General features: G+C 41.7%; 1 long non-coding RNA gene across 6 annotated transcripts in view; it reads left to right on the forward strand.

The window, feature by feature from the left end:
* The first annotated feature begins 225 nt into the window (after positions 1-225).
* The window catches only part of LOC129385723 (uncharacterized), a 38,082-nt gene continuing 21,555 nt past the window's right edge, over positions 226-16,752 (forward strand). For 2 of the 6 annotated variants that reach the window (XR_011890433.1, XR_011890432.1), the window contains exons 1-4: positions 226-733; positions 9,555-9,606; positions 10,536-10,660; positions 16,096-16,173. This is a non-coding gene — a long non-coding RNA (uncharacterized lncRNA). Of the gene's footprint in view, positions 734-9,554; positions 9,607-10,535; positions 10,661-16,095; positions 16,215-16,467; positions 16,674-16,752 lie in introns of those variants that run through there. The other 4 variants (XR_011890429.1, XR_011890428.1, XR_011890430.1 and 1 more) reach the window with 4 other exon arrangements.

Below are 16,752 nucleotides of genomic sequence, written 5' to 3' on the forward strand. Positions count from 1 at the left end.
TGTCCCTTAATTCATAGAATAATGGTTCTCTCTTCTTTAACATGTCCAGCCTGCTCCATTGTTAGCGGCGGTATGGTGTACAATCTTTACAACGAAGTGACCAGTATTACGAACAATTTTGGAGGTCCCAGGCATTTTCTTATGTCTTTGACTGTACATGTCAATGCCCATCTGTCTGTCACCCTGAAGGTCCAAGCCAAGTAGGTCCACTTGCTGAGTTTCTGTTACTGAGTAAGATGCATGCCAATGAACCAGCAATAAGTGCAACATTTTTTTTTCTCAAAGTATAGATCAGAAGTCACTTCTTGAAGCAAACCAGCTTGGTGCCTTTATACAAATGCTGCTTAGTCACTAAAAGTCGTACCATAACTTGTTTGAGGAAAATCAATTAGAACATTGATGCTTTAATGCAGTGCTGCTGTCGTGCTTAACACTGCACTGTAAGTCAATTATAACGCAGTATTTTCTCATTCCAGTTACAGTGGAATCTTGTTAATCCCATTGACTCCTGCTAAGCTTGTGCAATTTTTCCTCCATGCAAGCATGGACTGATTTATCTTCTGTTTGGGAGACAGTCGTAGTTTGTCCAGTGACCCACTGGGCTATGTGAATAATGTACACAATGATGCCATTTCAGACTTTTCTATCATCATGATGTCGATGGCACTGTCTACAAGACTATCACCACTGTATTGCCCCTCTTCAGCGGGCAAGGCAGCAGCAGCACTAATAGGTGTGGTACCATGATGAAGCTTACTGCCTATGTTCTGACCATCCCTTCATAGCTTTATTGCCCACATAGTCAGTGCCTTAATTTTATTCCTACATATGCACAGGTGGTGTCCCAATCCTGTAGCCCTCTGGTGAATGGGGCTATTGAGATGAACCGTCGCCCTATTAGACCAACTAAAAGTTCACAGGATAAAAATTGTAAACTTGGTTCCCCACTTGATGAATGGCTAACGTCATGAACTATTGTAGTGTTGATAGCTCAGATATGTTGAGATAATTTTTGCTCTTCAAAATGAAAAAAACACATGACATTGCTGAACTGTGGCTGTTCGTCAACTCTTGATATTAAACAATAGAAAATCTTCTTACTGCCCTCAAATAGTTTGTGCACGGTTTACAAGCTGGAACATACATTCAAACAACTTTCTCCTCAAAACTTAATAACTGCTTCTCAGAATTAAAATATTGAAAATTGTTCATGGCAGAACAGCTCTTTTTGCATCATTTTGTGGAGTCTTGATAATAGCGATCCCTTGCTATTGAAAGTTGTAACATTCTTTTCATTAACATTGAAGTTTGAAAGCTTTCAAGTCCTCTTAAATAAAGAAAAAAAATAGGAGGCTTGGGACATATTGTGATATAGGGCCTATCCAGACATTTTTAAACTGCTGGAATAAGAAGTGAACATTCACGAATGTTTGTACTGAGAAAAAGGTACCGAGTTCCATTTATCTAAGCAGTGGTTCATACACACCTTTAACACCACCCCAGGAGGAGCCAGACACTGCCAAATTTTTTCCAATATACACCCCCCCCCTCCTTACTTTCTCCCGAACGCAAGAGATATTCGCCAAATGCCAGTTAGGTCGGAAGAGACAAAATAGAAAGGCGTCTTTTTGCGCCTCTTGTTCATCGAGCAATGTTTCAGAAAAAATGAGGACATACAAGGCACTGTTTCCAACTAAATTTTTTTATCCAAGAAAACCAATATACAGTAAACTACCACTTGAATGTCACTTAAACAAATTATTCAGCTGTACAAACTTTTTTATATCCCCCATCGAAACACCATTCAACCCAATTCAAATGCCTTTCAGTTTAACAAAATTCAGTACAGTGGCATTTCAGTTCTGTGACCATATTCTGCTACATCATCATCATCATGATTTTTATTTTCACCACTGGATACAAGGTGAAAAAGGGAGAGCCGGAAAAAAGCCGAAATCTCTTCGGCTTGACAAAGCTCCGGTCTCCCAGACAGGCACGAAAGCGGCTTGGTTATTACATAGAAACTAGTTATAATACAGTTGTGTCAAATGACTCCCAGTATACATATATAATCTGTTATCTTGCATATTATTATTTAACACAGACTCAGTCGCATATATCATAAGAATGCAAAAGCAATGTATGTATACATATATATACATATATACGTACTTGAACGAAAAAACCAGTCAGAAACACAAAGGACAAGAGGAGAGGTTCACACCACAACGACTGGACTATCAACTGAGGTTTATTAGAATCGGTGTAGTCCCAGCAAGGCCAGCAGAGCATGCGCAACTGCATCATCGCTAATCACATAGCATGAAAAGACAAGACTCCTCTTGTCCTTTGTGCTTTTGACTGGTTTTTTTGTTCAAGTATGTACCAACTGGCCCAGATTTCAACCCTTCTATATACATACACACACATACATATATAAATATAACAAATTTCACAGAACTGTACAATAAACACAAGTTACCATCAGGAAATGTTCTTTTCTTTAGAAATTATTTTACATACTTGCAAATATATATGTGCATCTATGTTAAAAAAAATATCTGCATATAGGCTGCTGCTTTCACAACAGACATCTCGGCAACATAGCCCAGGGCGTCGTCACATCCTTGAGTTTTAACAAACGCGAAGACGCCCTTTGCAGCATCCAGTTTACAACGCAGAACCCTGCCACGTAGTCCGGGCACAATCACTGCAGCGGAAACCTGGATTCTAGGAATAATAGTTACAAGTGTGAACGTATAAACACAACGAGAGTATATGATAAGTTCTCTGTTAGAGCAGTTAACAATACACATCTATAAGAACAAATCCAATATTTTAGTTTTGTTTAGAGATAACACATCAACATGTTGTTGGTTAAAATAGTTAAGTAGGGAAGGCAGTGTATGTTTAAGGCATTGGCAGCCATAATTAGTATGTGTGTAGTGCCTGGTGACGATATGAATATGCACTTCTAGTCTGTTGTAGAGTTGCCAGGGCTAGGAATGAATCGAGCTTTCCCAGCATAGCATTTCTATAGCTTAGTAATGTATTGAATTTATATATGTCACGGGCTCTGATTATTCTGTTTTGTTGGAAAAGCTCTTGTGTATGCTCGAAAAAAAGAAACTTTCGCTATCGCCCGAATTGCTTTCTTTTGAAGTATTTCCAGCATTTGAATATTTTGCGCTGTAGTGTTACCCCATATAAGTGAACAGTAACTGAGGTGTGAATGGAAAAGAGCATGATAAATGAGACGCTTAACTTTAAAAGGTAATGCACTTCTATTTCAATTTAACACACCAACAACTTTTCGTACCTTTGAGCAAACATGACTAACGTGTTCATTCCAAGACATATGCACTGTGAATATTACGCCTACGGTTTTTATGGATGACGTAATGGTAATTTTATACGTACCCCACACAATGTTATCTGGCAATGTAGTAGAACTTCTCGGAGCATGAAAAATAACGCATTTTGTTTTGGTTTCATTGTGGATGAGGCCGTTTGCCTTAGACCATGCTCGAAGTCCATAACAAACGGAGCTTGCTATAGGCGTTATTTCTTTTAAATCTTTACCTATAAAGAAAACAGAGCGATCATCTGCATACGCGACAAATTTACACATATCGCTCACTTGTACAATATCATTAATGTAATACAGGAAAAGTATCGGGCCAAGAATGCTAACTTGGGGCACACCCGCTGTCAAAGGTTTTATCTGCGATCTGTTCTCATTAATTTCAACAAACTGATGTCGGCTTTCTAAATAAGATCAGATAAGTTCAATTGTTATTCCTCGGAAGCCATATTTTTCCAGCTTTATCAGCAGCAATTTCTGGTTGACCCTATCAAAGGCTTTGCTGAAGTCTAAGTATAACCCTAAAGTCAGACATTTTTTTTTCAGTGTTCTCTAGAATAAGCTCCTTCTGTATACTTAAAGCAGTTTCCGTAGACCGCTTTTTCTTAAACCCGTGTTGACAGTCGGTTAGCAGGCTATGTTTTTGCTTAAAATTATCAATACGAAAGTTAAAAATTTTTTCGAGTCCCTTTGATAGCACAGGAAGTATAGATACTGGCCGATAATTGCCCATATTATTTTTGTCACCTCCTTTGTGAACTATTACTCTCACTACCTGCATATTACGCGGGAAAACTCCGGTTGACAGGGAAATATTAAAAATGTGCATTACTGCAGGTGCAAGTAAGTCTATGACGCACTTAATTGGCCTAATTTCTAAATCATCTAGGTCTCGACTATGGCTATTTTTCAAGGATGAAAATGTTGTAATCACCTCAGGGATGCTAGTAGGCTTTAGGAATAAAGATTCTTTTAACGAAGCGGCATGCATTGTATCATGAATGTTGTGATCTATGCATCGTACTTTAACAAAAAAAGTTGTTAAAACGGTCCGCAAGTTCCGTACCATCTACAAGAGTGCCATCAATGTTCAACGTATCTGTTTGTGTATCGACTGACTTCCGATTTAGTGTTTCGTTTATTTTTTTTTCCATACTTTTTCACTTCTGCTAGTACCTCCATGGGGTTGTTAGTTGAGTTTTCTTCTCTATTAGTTCCAGGTGTGCCTAATACAGTGTTTTCACTTTAACCTCCTTATTTGCCTTTCTTCACTCTCATTTCCACTTGATCATTTTGAACTTTAAGTGCCTACAACCCATATTAGGAAGTAGCCGCTAGCAACACTTGGGAAGCAATGTTCTTTTTTATTTTAAGCATGAATGACATCGTCATTCACTGTATTTTGTGTGTAGTGCACAAAGCATCACATGGCAATAATTCCTTTGTTAAAAGAACTGTAAAAGACAGACTGGCAAAAATTACTGCATATTTCATTTGGGATAGGTAAGTTGAAAACCCTGTATTTTTTTTTAGAATGCTTTTCTTCCCAATTAGATGTTTTACTGGAAAACATTTTGCAGCAGAAATTATGTTCCTGTGTCGTTCTTCCAAAAGACATAGTGAAACTTGTGAGGCCACTTAGTGTCTGCAAAACTGAATGAATTGGTTTTATGTGCAAGATTAGATTGCCCAAATTATATAGAAATTTTTATGTTAATTATTAAGCTCAAGGATGTAATTAATGCTTTGAAACATTCATTCTATGCTTCCATATATGTAAATGTAAGCTTTCACACAGTGAACACACTAAATTAGAAGTATGCCTGCTATCCATGCTTTTTGCGTGATAAAGGAACTTGCATGCTTTTGCATGTTTAGGAAATTGCCTTTTATTCTGTTTTACGGCATAATTTTCTCATCTATACTAGTAGCTACAGTGTACTGAGGTTGAGTGCCAAGGCAAGGGATCCGGAAGTTTTACGGGAATAACTACCCAAAATTACTGTGGATGGATCTGGCAGAGGGAGCGGTTCAGGAAGCGCACTGAAACTTGGAAATTGATGTTCAGTGTGACCGCAGCATTCTGGAGTGAGGGTCTGTGCTGGAAGGAAACTATGAAATATGTTAGCAACTAGTCAAACATTGTTTTAACCCCAATGAGTGCTTTTAATGGTGCATAATGGGAAAGGACAACCTGTGACATCGATGCGAGCCTTCCGACTCTAAAGTTTGCTCTATGCATTCCTCTGCGTCATTTCATCAATGGCAACAGAGCAGGCGTGTACCCAGTAATTTTTTTCAGGGGGGGGCGGCAACCATAGGTCTCTTTCCTATGCAAATTAGGGGGGTACCTTTATTATACAAATATGAATAATGCCCACCATTCACCATAAAGACACATAAACCCGAAAAGAAAAATGAAATTAAGGTGCATCTCACAGGTAGGCCTGTGAAATGCACTTCTACTTTACATGGCAAACAAGGAACCACATCAAATGGACTCACGCTGGAAAGAACCACAGGAAGAACACTGCCAAGAACAAGTAAACAAGTGAAAATGTAAATTAAAGATTTCTATAGTAGAATACATAGCAACCATGGCACATGAACCACGCGGGGTTGTGTTACTTAGCCAGCCAATCACAAAAGCAAACAAAATCAACGTCATGTGGCCTTTTCAACAATGCGTTGTGCTTGATAGATCCGGAGAGCCTGCCGTTCTTGAAGAGCCTTTTCAATGGCGGAAGCAATGAGGTGTGCAACAGACACGGACAAAGTGTATGGAGTCTGAGCATTTCACTCTTCAAAAGTCTGCGGTACAGTTCATTTCACCGCTGAACCCGTTTTACTCATGAAACTTCACTGCAAACTGCACTGAAACTTGAAAACAAATAGTTGCAGCAAAGCAAGCATTTTATAATTTTCAGTTCAATAAAGAATTCGACTTTCGCCATTATACTTTAATAGGCGAGGGAAAATGTATAAAATTACGCGCTAATAATTTTATTTTTGTGGTTACTGCCTTATTTGCCTAACAGGAAAAGTTTGAAGTATGAATTATTTGCAGCCTCACAGAGGAACAGTGGCTGGCAGTTATGAGGCCATGGGCGGAGCTTCGCTGCATACTTAGGTTGCATCTGACTATAGTTGCGTTTTTTGAATTACCTCTAGAAGAATTATAGAGAAATATATATTTGCGGAACAATCACATTTCTTTTAGATCCCTCGTTTACTGCTCTACCAAGTGCCAGAACTGACTCTTATTGTTATTTGGGAAGTTGTGTAACGATGCGTAGCCGCCAGTCCTGTGCAACCGCATAGAGCGCAGGACACTGGGGTTCTAGACATGCTGCACCTACCGTGAAAGGTTAGAAAAAAGCCCACATAAGCACAGCAGAGAAGTGGCAACATCAGGCGGTTTGACTGGTAACTGTAGAAGCGTCATTCAAGACACACGGAATTGTTCCCTACTTCTGGTGGCGTTTACTCTACTTCTTTTTTAAATAAGAAGATGTTTATCCATAATTATTTTCATAAACGGTTAAATTTGTTAATTTTTGCTTTATTTTCCTCTTTGGCTGTTGCCTTGGCTCTCTCCCTTAGTAGATTGTTTAATTTCTCAGCTCCTTGTGACTCTTGTTTCCAGTTGCCAATTTTGCACGAAAAGTGCTGTACAATTAGAGAAAAACCAGATGAGGTTACGCATGAGTCATATTGCTTATGGGTTTAAAGGTTATTGCAGGGTTTCATGATTGACGCTGTTTCGCATTATTTTATTTTCCACTTTATCTAACCCATATCGCGGGTATATTGTTTCAGCTCGCCAGCGTTGCGGCGAGCCGCCACGCGAGGAAATAATGAAGCAAAGGGAAAAGTTAAATGCAATTGGTGTTTTCTCTGACTGCAACTCGTTCCACGAGCATACAGACCAGCTGACTAAGAAACGAATCCCTTTCCTGGTCCATGTATCAGTCTAAACAAAGAAGGTTGAACTAACGAAGCAACAGCGATGCACGTGACTGTTGAATAGATGGTGAAAACTAAAGGCATCTTGAATTCATCGCGCAGGCACCGAATCTATGAGAAAACTGGCCTTCACACCCCAAGGAATGCCGATAACTACTATCATCCAAAAGGAGTGAAAAAGGCAGCAAAATGGCAGCTCAATAGCTGTCAAATATCAAAATTCATTTGGCGATGCTTTAGGAATGTGTGAGGAGTGGTGGCGGGGAGGGGGCGGGCAGGGCTCCCACCACCTGGGTTCGTGCCTGCAAGAGAGGAATACTTAATGTGTTGGAACAAGCTTAAATGGAACCTGGCCTTTACACAAGCAAAATAGTCTTGCAAATCACCAGATGCTAACTGTGAAGGCCTGCAGTTACCATGCTGATGGTGCAAAACAAGCTGACAAGAATTAAAATCAGAAGGAGACAAGGTAGCTATGAATCTTGAGAATTTTTAGCTCTGCTCATGTTTTTTGTAAGCACTGCCGGCATTTCAATTTTTTTTTTCTCTGGACCCGTGTTATTGCATTTCCTTTATATACCAACAAGCATATGAGCAAATCTTTTTGCAATATTTTCACTTAAACTTTCTACAGTTATTCTTAACATAGTTGGTTATTCAATGAACTGCCAAGATTGTATGACTTTTTATAAGACTCCATTTTATAGAAAGGCATATTTATCGGAAGAGCACATCTTTATGATGCTGGATGGTGGTGACATGCTTAACGGACGCAGGAGAACAGTTCATTACAAATGCGGTGGAGTATGAAATAGTTTTGATAGGCAAGCACTGTTATTGTACATGTCTATAAACTAGGTTTTACTGTATTTCTTTTTCTTTCTTTTTTGCACAATATGCCTAATGACAATTCTCTATTTCAGTAGACTCTGTTTCTATGCTGAAGTGCATGGAACTGCTACACTCTTATATACACCCTTTCGGTTGTATTTTGACCCCAAACAATAATCATCATCTGTGTCGCCCGTATTTCCTTTCTTTAACACTGTGAGCTCGGTACTTCCTAGTCACGAACGGATGCGCATTATAAGCTTGACAAAGCATTCTCGACAGGAAACCGCAGAGTTTTCAAGGGAGGAAACGCAAGCAATGCAGACGACGATTATCGTTATGGGACAAGATAAGCTCCAAAGGGTGTAAACTTTTTTTAAGAGAGTAGACCTGTGTCACACGGCCACTTTCGATCTCGATCAAGTCCCATCCGCATCGAAATTCACTACCCCGATGGCTTCCCTCCCGCAGATGCCTCAAAGGAGCCATTCACGACTGAGAAATTCTATCTCGATCGAAAGTGTGTCCTACACTCCAAAGGGTGTAACTTTGCCTGAGAGTGTAAGCTTTAAGAAAAGTTTACACCCATTGGAGTGCATATTTGCCACAACAATAATTGTCATCTGTCTTGCCCGCATTTCCTTGAAAACGCTGCGCTCGTTACTTTCCTGTTGGGAATGCTATGTCATGCTGATAACGTGCATGCTGTTCGTTACTGGAAAGTACCGGGCTCGCCGCGTTAAAGAAAGGAAATGCGTACAAAACAAATGACGATTATCGTTGTGTGGCAAATATACACCCCAAAGGGTGCAACTGTTTTTAGAGTGTAAGAGTGACGATTATTGTTGTGTGGCAGAGATAACCCTTTGGAGCGTACCTCTGCCACACAACGATAATCGTCATCTGCCTTGCTTGCGTTTCCTTTCTTCAAAGCGCCGCGCCCGCTACTTTCCAGTCGGGAATGCCATGTCATTCTGATAACGCGCATGCCGTTCGTTACTGAAAAGTACCGGGCTCGCCGCGTTAAAGACAGGAAATGCGGACAAGGCAGATGACGATTATCGTTGTGACAAAAGGGTGTAATTATGCTTAAGAGTGTATGCTAGCCACCATACCTTTACGATAAACATATCGTCTCTGTAAAAAAAAAAAAAAGTTTAACACAGCGATTTTTAGTAGAAAAAAGTTAAGTTCGTCTGGCAGCAACAACAAAAAAGTCGCTTCCAAAGATTGTGCGCATCTATAGCCAAGCCGATCCACGCCTAAAACTTCCCAAAATGGCCGACTGCATCGTCAACATCGTTAATACACACTAAGCGTTCACTTGATTTCTCGCTGCATTGGAAATGCAAGCGGTTAATTTCGCCGAATGAACTGTCTCGATGCTTTACAGCGCCCGTCTCGTGCTTCTGAAAAGACCTTGCGGTATTGGCGTGAACAGACAGGCAAGTGGACGTCTTTATTCTACAGTTATTGAACCGTTACTTATCGATACATCTTGAAATTAGTCTACAAGCTGTCGTTAAAAGTTCCGTCTTTCAGTAGACCTTGTGCAGCGTACTCCCAGCTCAATGCGAAATTCTTGACTGCGTTCTCGAGTTTTGTTTAACGGTAATGAGAAGGAGTTAGATAATGCACAGAGGCAAGGTTTTGTCTGGTCTTGCAGAAGTCCCAGGTGCTTTTTCCGCCGCGTACACTGTCGCAATCGTTACACGTCTGAGGAACCAGACTGGCGGCGCATAGGTAAAGCCGGCTGCCAGTGCAAGCCACAGTCCCCTATCTTGTCGCTATAAAGAGGAAATTTGCGCGTGTACTAAGTGTACGCAACGTTTGTTTGTTTAGTATAATTTGGTGGTGCCTCCCGCAGACAAAATGTGGATCCTGTACTGCTCCGTCGGTTTGGGCTCGGCAATGCCTCCGCGTTATGGTGTCAAGATAGGCTTCTAGACACCATATCCGCGTGGCGGGCGCGTTTAAAAGGAAGCTTTAGCTCGGGTGTTCCGATCTAAATACATGTAAACGGAGTATTCGTTTTTCTCGGCAACCACTGCACCAAATTTGACGAGGTTCGTTACATTTAAAACAAAAGCTTAGAATCTAGAATTTCTGCATGGTACACAAAAGCCAAGCGGGGCATGGTGCTTTCAGTGCCAATTTTTTATAAAACGTAGTTTTCCATTATAAAGGGGACTGTAATGCGATGTCTTGAAGTAAGGGGTTGTCTTATATTCAGAGTCAACTTATGTTTCAATATGAACGAAATTTCTTTTAATGAAATTTACCCCTGCTGTTTAGTTCCATATTGTGCGTAGAAGCAACAGTGCGTGCACTTTCAGCTACTCAGTTTCTCTTCAATGCTGCTCTCATTTTGTAGAGTTCATCACATGTGCATTTGCAACACATTGGCGGAGGCAATACGAACTGCATTTCTCGCTAGCTGGACAAATCGGAATGGCAATGCATCTTGGAGAACAAGACTCGAATTGTGAAAGTCTGGTGGTAAGTCTGAAGTAATATATTTTCATTTATATTTGGTGTTAACTTTCCATCGCAAACTTTCTATCCTATTGAAGAAACATTTAGCCCCCTGTTTGGCCTGTTTTTTTAGGGCCTTTGATCAGGCCCCCTAGCAAGTTTTAGTTTACACTGCAATTTAAAGCTTCTTGAGACCCGAATACAGCCATGGGACATAATTACTTTTCAAGGTGATTATTGCCTCCTGGCATGTTACGAACATGAAAGATGTTATTTTCTTTAATAATAACATAGTTTTAAATAACTGGCATCCTTTTTAAATATCACAGTCACGTAGGCAGGCTAAGAGCTGCATCTCCAACAAGTAAACATCTCATGTTCGCTATGGTAAAAACTGCATTTCATTGCCTGAACGCAGAGGTGAAGATGGAGAGATGGAGTTATGTGTAGTAGACTGTTACTTTGCTGCTGCATCCTGGATTTTCATGCATTAATGAGAAATTCAACAGACTTCAAGGTTGCTTCCTGCTGTCTGTGACAATGCAGAGGTCTAGGTCAATTTAGAGTGAAATTTCTTGAAAGTAGATGAGAAGAATATGAGTGAACCACTTTTGACAGTTCCACATGCATTGGACTTCATATCCACAATGAACGTTTTGAGTAATGATTTCAGACTTCTCGCATTGCTTTACCGAAATAATCTTTTAAACTGGATTATTATTAGAGGAGACAGAAGAAATTGAATGCCCTCTTACCATACCACCATGAGGTGAGCATGACTGCCAACAGAGACACTCTCTCCCTCTGCCTGGAGTAGCATCCGCAGGCGACGTTCCTTCCTTGCCTTGTCACATACTTGAGCCGAAGAACCACATCGGGTTCACGTGACTAGCACCACCCATTTTTTTTTCTTATCCAGTTTTGTTGCGTGGCACATTTTCCACCATGGCATTGCGCATTCTGAATTGGGCAATTTACCGAAGTAATGCGTCATGGTGAGCGACACTTTTAAGACTGTGTTTTGCGTCGCACTGTTTGTTTGTGTTGCCTTGACCCTGGCTGGGTGTGGCACTTTCTCGAGAGGGAGGAAAGTGGTGTTTCATTTGAAATTTCAGCTGTCTGTATGACATGGACAGATTTGTCATGAATACCTGTGTCATGTGCTGTAAAGCTGTAAACTTAAGAACAGCATTAAATATGTTCTATTAGTGGTGAATGCAACGCATACTTATCTTTTGCGCTCAAAGAAAATGTGAACAGTGTACAGTGCTCCCACTTCGGCGTCAGTCTGATAAAAAGGACAACAAAGAGTGATACTGCACTAAATCAAGTATCTTGAAATTTGTAGACATACTAGGGATGCTTCTGCAGCAGACATGATTGACCAGAGAGGTTAACAATGTACAGCTGCTTGCGGTGACCAAATGCACAGCACCATCAGCTTTGTGCCATGCTATAATTCTATCAAAACTGCCTAAAATTCTTGCAGCTTTTTAGGAAAGGATTAGTGGCACATAACAGTGTGCCTTTTTTTCCAGTTTTTTTAATGTATATTTTGCTCCCACGTAGCTGATGCGACTCAAAGGTTTATAGTCCTGAAAGCTTGTTTGCTTTGTTATGAATGTTACCAAAAACTTACGTGTTCAAGCTTACCCCTGCCCACACCGAGCACAGACCCAGTGAGTTTATTTAGTATAGAAAGCTAAAACAATGTAGTGGCAGCACTATTGTTATGAATCTGTCGTAATGGTAGATGTTGCTGATTTTATGTATTGCTTGTTTTCATCACTCAGGATATCACCCAAAATACTAGGAGGTGAAAAAAAAAAGGATGTATATAATGTTCACAAGATATGGTTATGTGATGAGTAGGGACTGGGTGGTGGCAGCCGATTGAGGGAACGAGCTCGCCTGCAGATCTTGCAACCACAAGAGAGAGGTTCAAGTAGATTTTATCGCATTAAAGTGCAACAAGTGACTAGAAAAAAAAAAGCCTGAGCATGTCATCAAAAGATACCGTTGGGAACAAAAGTCTATGGATCTACACGCACCATGAAATACCCATTTTTTTTCTTACTTGCCATGTTGGCATACACTGGTCCACAGTAAAGTTGCAGAATGGGGCAGGGCCCTCTTGCCTACTTGACAGAGTTGAGATCTCTTAATTCCACTCTTTTTAACTCCCCAGAATGCGAAGAGTTGTACCATTCCTCCAACTTTAAATTAAATTCTTACTATAGTTGTTTACTAGCTGTGCCTTACAACAAAAAATTTATTTTTGGAGTTCTAACAACATTGCAAATAATGTTATACTTTTTTCACGAGAACAAATTCGCTTTGTGGCCTTTTACTTTTGCAGTACGTTGCTAGCTGTATAATCTCTCTCAAATCTACTCTTTTTGACGGTACATACATGTTACCTGCGCAAGTTTAATTCATGAATAAATAATGTGATTGCAGAATATATTCAGTAATGTTAATCTATAATGGCATCAGTTGGGCAGATGTAGTTGGAATGAAACGGGCACACAGTCCCGTAGCGCTAAACCTTCACTTAGAATAAGTCTGCAAAAACAGGTATCTTTGCCAATTACTCTAAACTAGACTAGGCCAAATTTGTTTACATTTATAAGTTTTTACTGAATACTGGCTCTTTCAGTATCTACCTATAGGTCACTACCTCTGCCATAGTACTTGCCAACAAAATGGTATTCTACATATTGTGAAATTCTGAACTCCTGGAAACTGTTCCATGGACGAGCTTTAATTGCACTTAAACACTAACTTTTAGTTGCCAAGAATGATTCTATTTAGCAAGAGCATGCTTGGACTATGACAGAAGTATGGAGGCCAAAAAGTTAGTGCCCTTCCACTGCTGTGAAGCGGGGTGCAAGCGAAGCTTGGGATCTGCGGCACTTTGTAACGCCTCACGGCGAGGTCGGCACGTCATTGTCGACCTCTTTTTCGAGCGAGTTCCTGGTGGCATTAATCAAACACTGCCTGTTCTTTGGCCAAACGCACAACACGTGGCCTGATCCCACTGCCATTCCTTCAACGCAGCCTGCTCTTCGGCAGAACAGACCAAACGCGGCCTCCCCATCTGACTGCTGGGCCTGAACTGGTGTGGGAAACTGCAGGTGTCAGGCGAGCGAACACACCCTTTCCCTCCTCTGGAGGAAGGGTACGCCCGTGATTGGCTCATGCCTTGCGCGGCTTCTACTTACCCTCCTCAAAGGCAGTGTTTGATGAACTGACAGTGGCCGAATCGGTTAGCGTGGTGGTCTCGCAACCCGGGGATCGGTGGTTCGAATCCGCAGCCTGATAAGCAATTTCTATTTTTCCGCAGCTTGGGTTTTTTCGTGCAGTAACACCGACACCAGTGAGGCAATACAAGCTTCTGTTAAAAAGGTCGCAAATGGTTGCATCTTATGCCAGTTCCTGTTGATGTGGACGTTCACAATGTTATTTTTCACTGTCAGAGGTATCCTTGAAGAAGAAAAGGGGGGGGGGGGGGTGTCAACAAAGTATCAACACTACAGAAGCAACATCGACGTACATGGTAGTTGAAATAAATTGATGATTAAATGTTGATTATGCTGTCATGTACGACGCACAAATTAAGGTGATGGATCTGGCGAGCTTCAAGATCACGTGTCAGCACTCTCATTGGCTTGTTGAGCATGTGCAGCGTCGGTAAGATTAGCATTTCTTCTCTTCAGTGTTGACTGCTGCATTGTGACGTGGTGGAGCATTGCCATTACGAATCCCCTCACAAACTATGAGCTACCAAGCTGCACTGAGACCAGTGCACCAGTTTCACGTCTGTGCGCACTCAAGGATGACAGCGCGCATGCATTGTTGGATCTGGAGGACAATTCCAGTTGCTGTCCCCCAGATTTTGGACCTTGCCGTTGGGTGCGGGAGTTGGCCGAGGTTGAGGAGAACTTTGAGATGAAAACTGGAGGTTTATTTACATTATTTACAGTGAGAGTACAAAGAAATTAAGTCATAAAGTCATTACGGGCCGGCAGCAACTCGGACGCTGCGGCCCGTGACAAGAAGCTCGAAAGAAATGAATGAAGGAATGCTCTGGTGCTCCCAATCTCTGGCTTTTAACCCCTTCGGTGTCTCGAAGTCACGTCACGTTCGGCCAATCAGCGAGCCCGCTCAGGTGGCGTCATTTTCGGCCAATGGTAGCTGCCCGTGCAAGTGCAAGTCACATTCGGCTCAGAGGGTCGCTCCTTGGGCTCCAGTTGTCGGAGGGACTACTTGTCTGCGGTATTGCCTTCCTGGTCTGCAACTGCCGTCACAAAGGTGGACGGGGGGGATTGCTCCCAGGGCTTCACGGTGCATTACGGCCATCGTTGCCTCGCGGCTTGCAAGCACCGTCACAATAGGCTGATGGGGGAGACTGGTTGTCTTCGAGCGACCTTTCAGAGCTGCAAAGCAGCTTTGCTCGGGACCTACGTTACCTGGAACCGTGCCAGGCTCCCGCTACACTTTCAGGAAGAGTCAAGCAGTGGGTTTGGACATGCCGCGCCTCGGGAATGTGGTAGATGTGCTTCCGCGCTCCTTAATTAGGTGTGGCGCGATTCGATGTGGTCTGGTGAACTCGAAGTAGGCTCAGGAAAACGTCCCATATCTAACAGCATGCGCACTCAAATGTGCATACATACAAATTCTTGATTACATCTCTCATTGTACTGTTACACTAAGGTACGTTTTAATACTGCATAAAATTACTGCTTAATTTGCATATCACCTAGCATTAATTATAAAAAATTCAGCATGTGCATCATATAGCCAGCTATAAAGAAAAAAAGTTACAGGGCTCCTTCCAACACATCATGCTACGTTTCACAAGCTGTTCCAACAATGAAATAGATGATTGCACAATGGTGGCCGCTTTTCATAAGTTAGCATCGCTGGAATACATCCGTGTTAGTGGCAAAGCATACAAATTTGGTTTCGTGTCTTGGTGAACTCTGCAAGCTATTTCCGGCCCAAATTTCTTTTTAAAGAGTTGCACGCATTCATCATCCTATTTTAAAGTTCAATGCAGGATGAAGGCGCTTCCCTGCAATCTCCAATTATCATTGTCTTGCACTAGCTGATGCGAACTTGTGCTTTCAAATTTCATCCTTGATGGAACTTCCCTTCCCTTGGCACCCATTCTGCGACTCTAATGGTCCACTGGTTATCTACCCTATGCATTATATGGCCTGCCCAGCTTCATTTTTTCCTCTTAATGTCTACTAGAATATCGACCATCCCCGTTTGCTCTTTGATCTACACCGCTCTCTTCCTGTCTCTTAACATTTATCATTGCATTGCTCTTTGTGCGGTCCTTAACATGTTCTCGAGATTCTTTGTTAACCTCCAAGCTTATGTGCCATACTGCATGCTTAGAAGAACGTGTCTACCAAGTTGGCATTTTCAAATTCCCTGATTTTTTTCAGGTTTTCGCCAAGTTTCACAGAACTTTGTTTTATGTCAAGATGGGCTAACACCATGTCACCTGATGCTGTCACTCTCTGGTAAGCATGTTAAAAAAATAAAAACAACAATCCAGTTTGAACAGTAAGGAGTAGTGTTTATTTTATTCAAAACAGAAAACTGAAAAGAGGGGTTTGTAAAATACACAGCTACTAAAATATCTTCGAAAAAAACTTGGTGCCTTTTTACTCTGTGAAGGATGACCAGCGAAGCTGTGTATGTGGGCCCCTTAATGGTGAACTGCACCTCCGCCGCGGGTCGGCCTGGTATTGCACTACCTATGGGATTGGCCCGTGTGTGGGGAGTGCTTAAAGCCTGCTTCATCTCCGCCGCAGGTTGGACTGGCATTTCACGACCTTCGGGATCAGCCCACATATGGGGAGTGCTTAATGCCTGCTTCACTTCTGCCTCGGGTCCGCCTGATATTGCACTATCTTCGGGATCGGCCCACCGTATGAAAAATTGTTGGTCTATGCGCGGATGCGATCCGCCAGATCCTAGCCATAGACAGCTTTGCTGCAAAAAAAGTGGTCTAGCACACGGCAAATAGAGTCGAACATATTAAAATGCGAATAAAAAGAGACGCTGTTAGGAATGGCCGTACGGGGTGGCAACGTGCC

This window comes from Dermacentor andersoni, chromosome 10, assembly GCF_023375885.2.
Source record: "Dermacentor andersoni chromosome 10, qqDerAnde1_hic_scaffold, whole genome shotgun sequence".
NCBI classification, from domain to species: Eukaryota; Metazoa; Arthropoda; class Arachnida; order Ixodida; family Ixodidae; genus Dermacentor; species Dermacentor andersoni.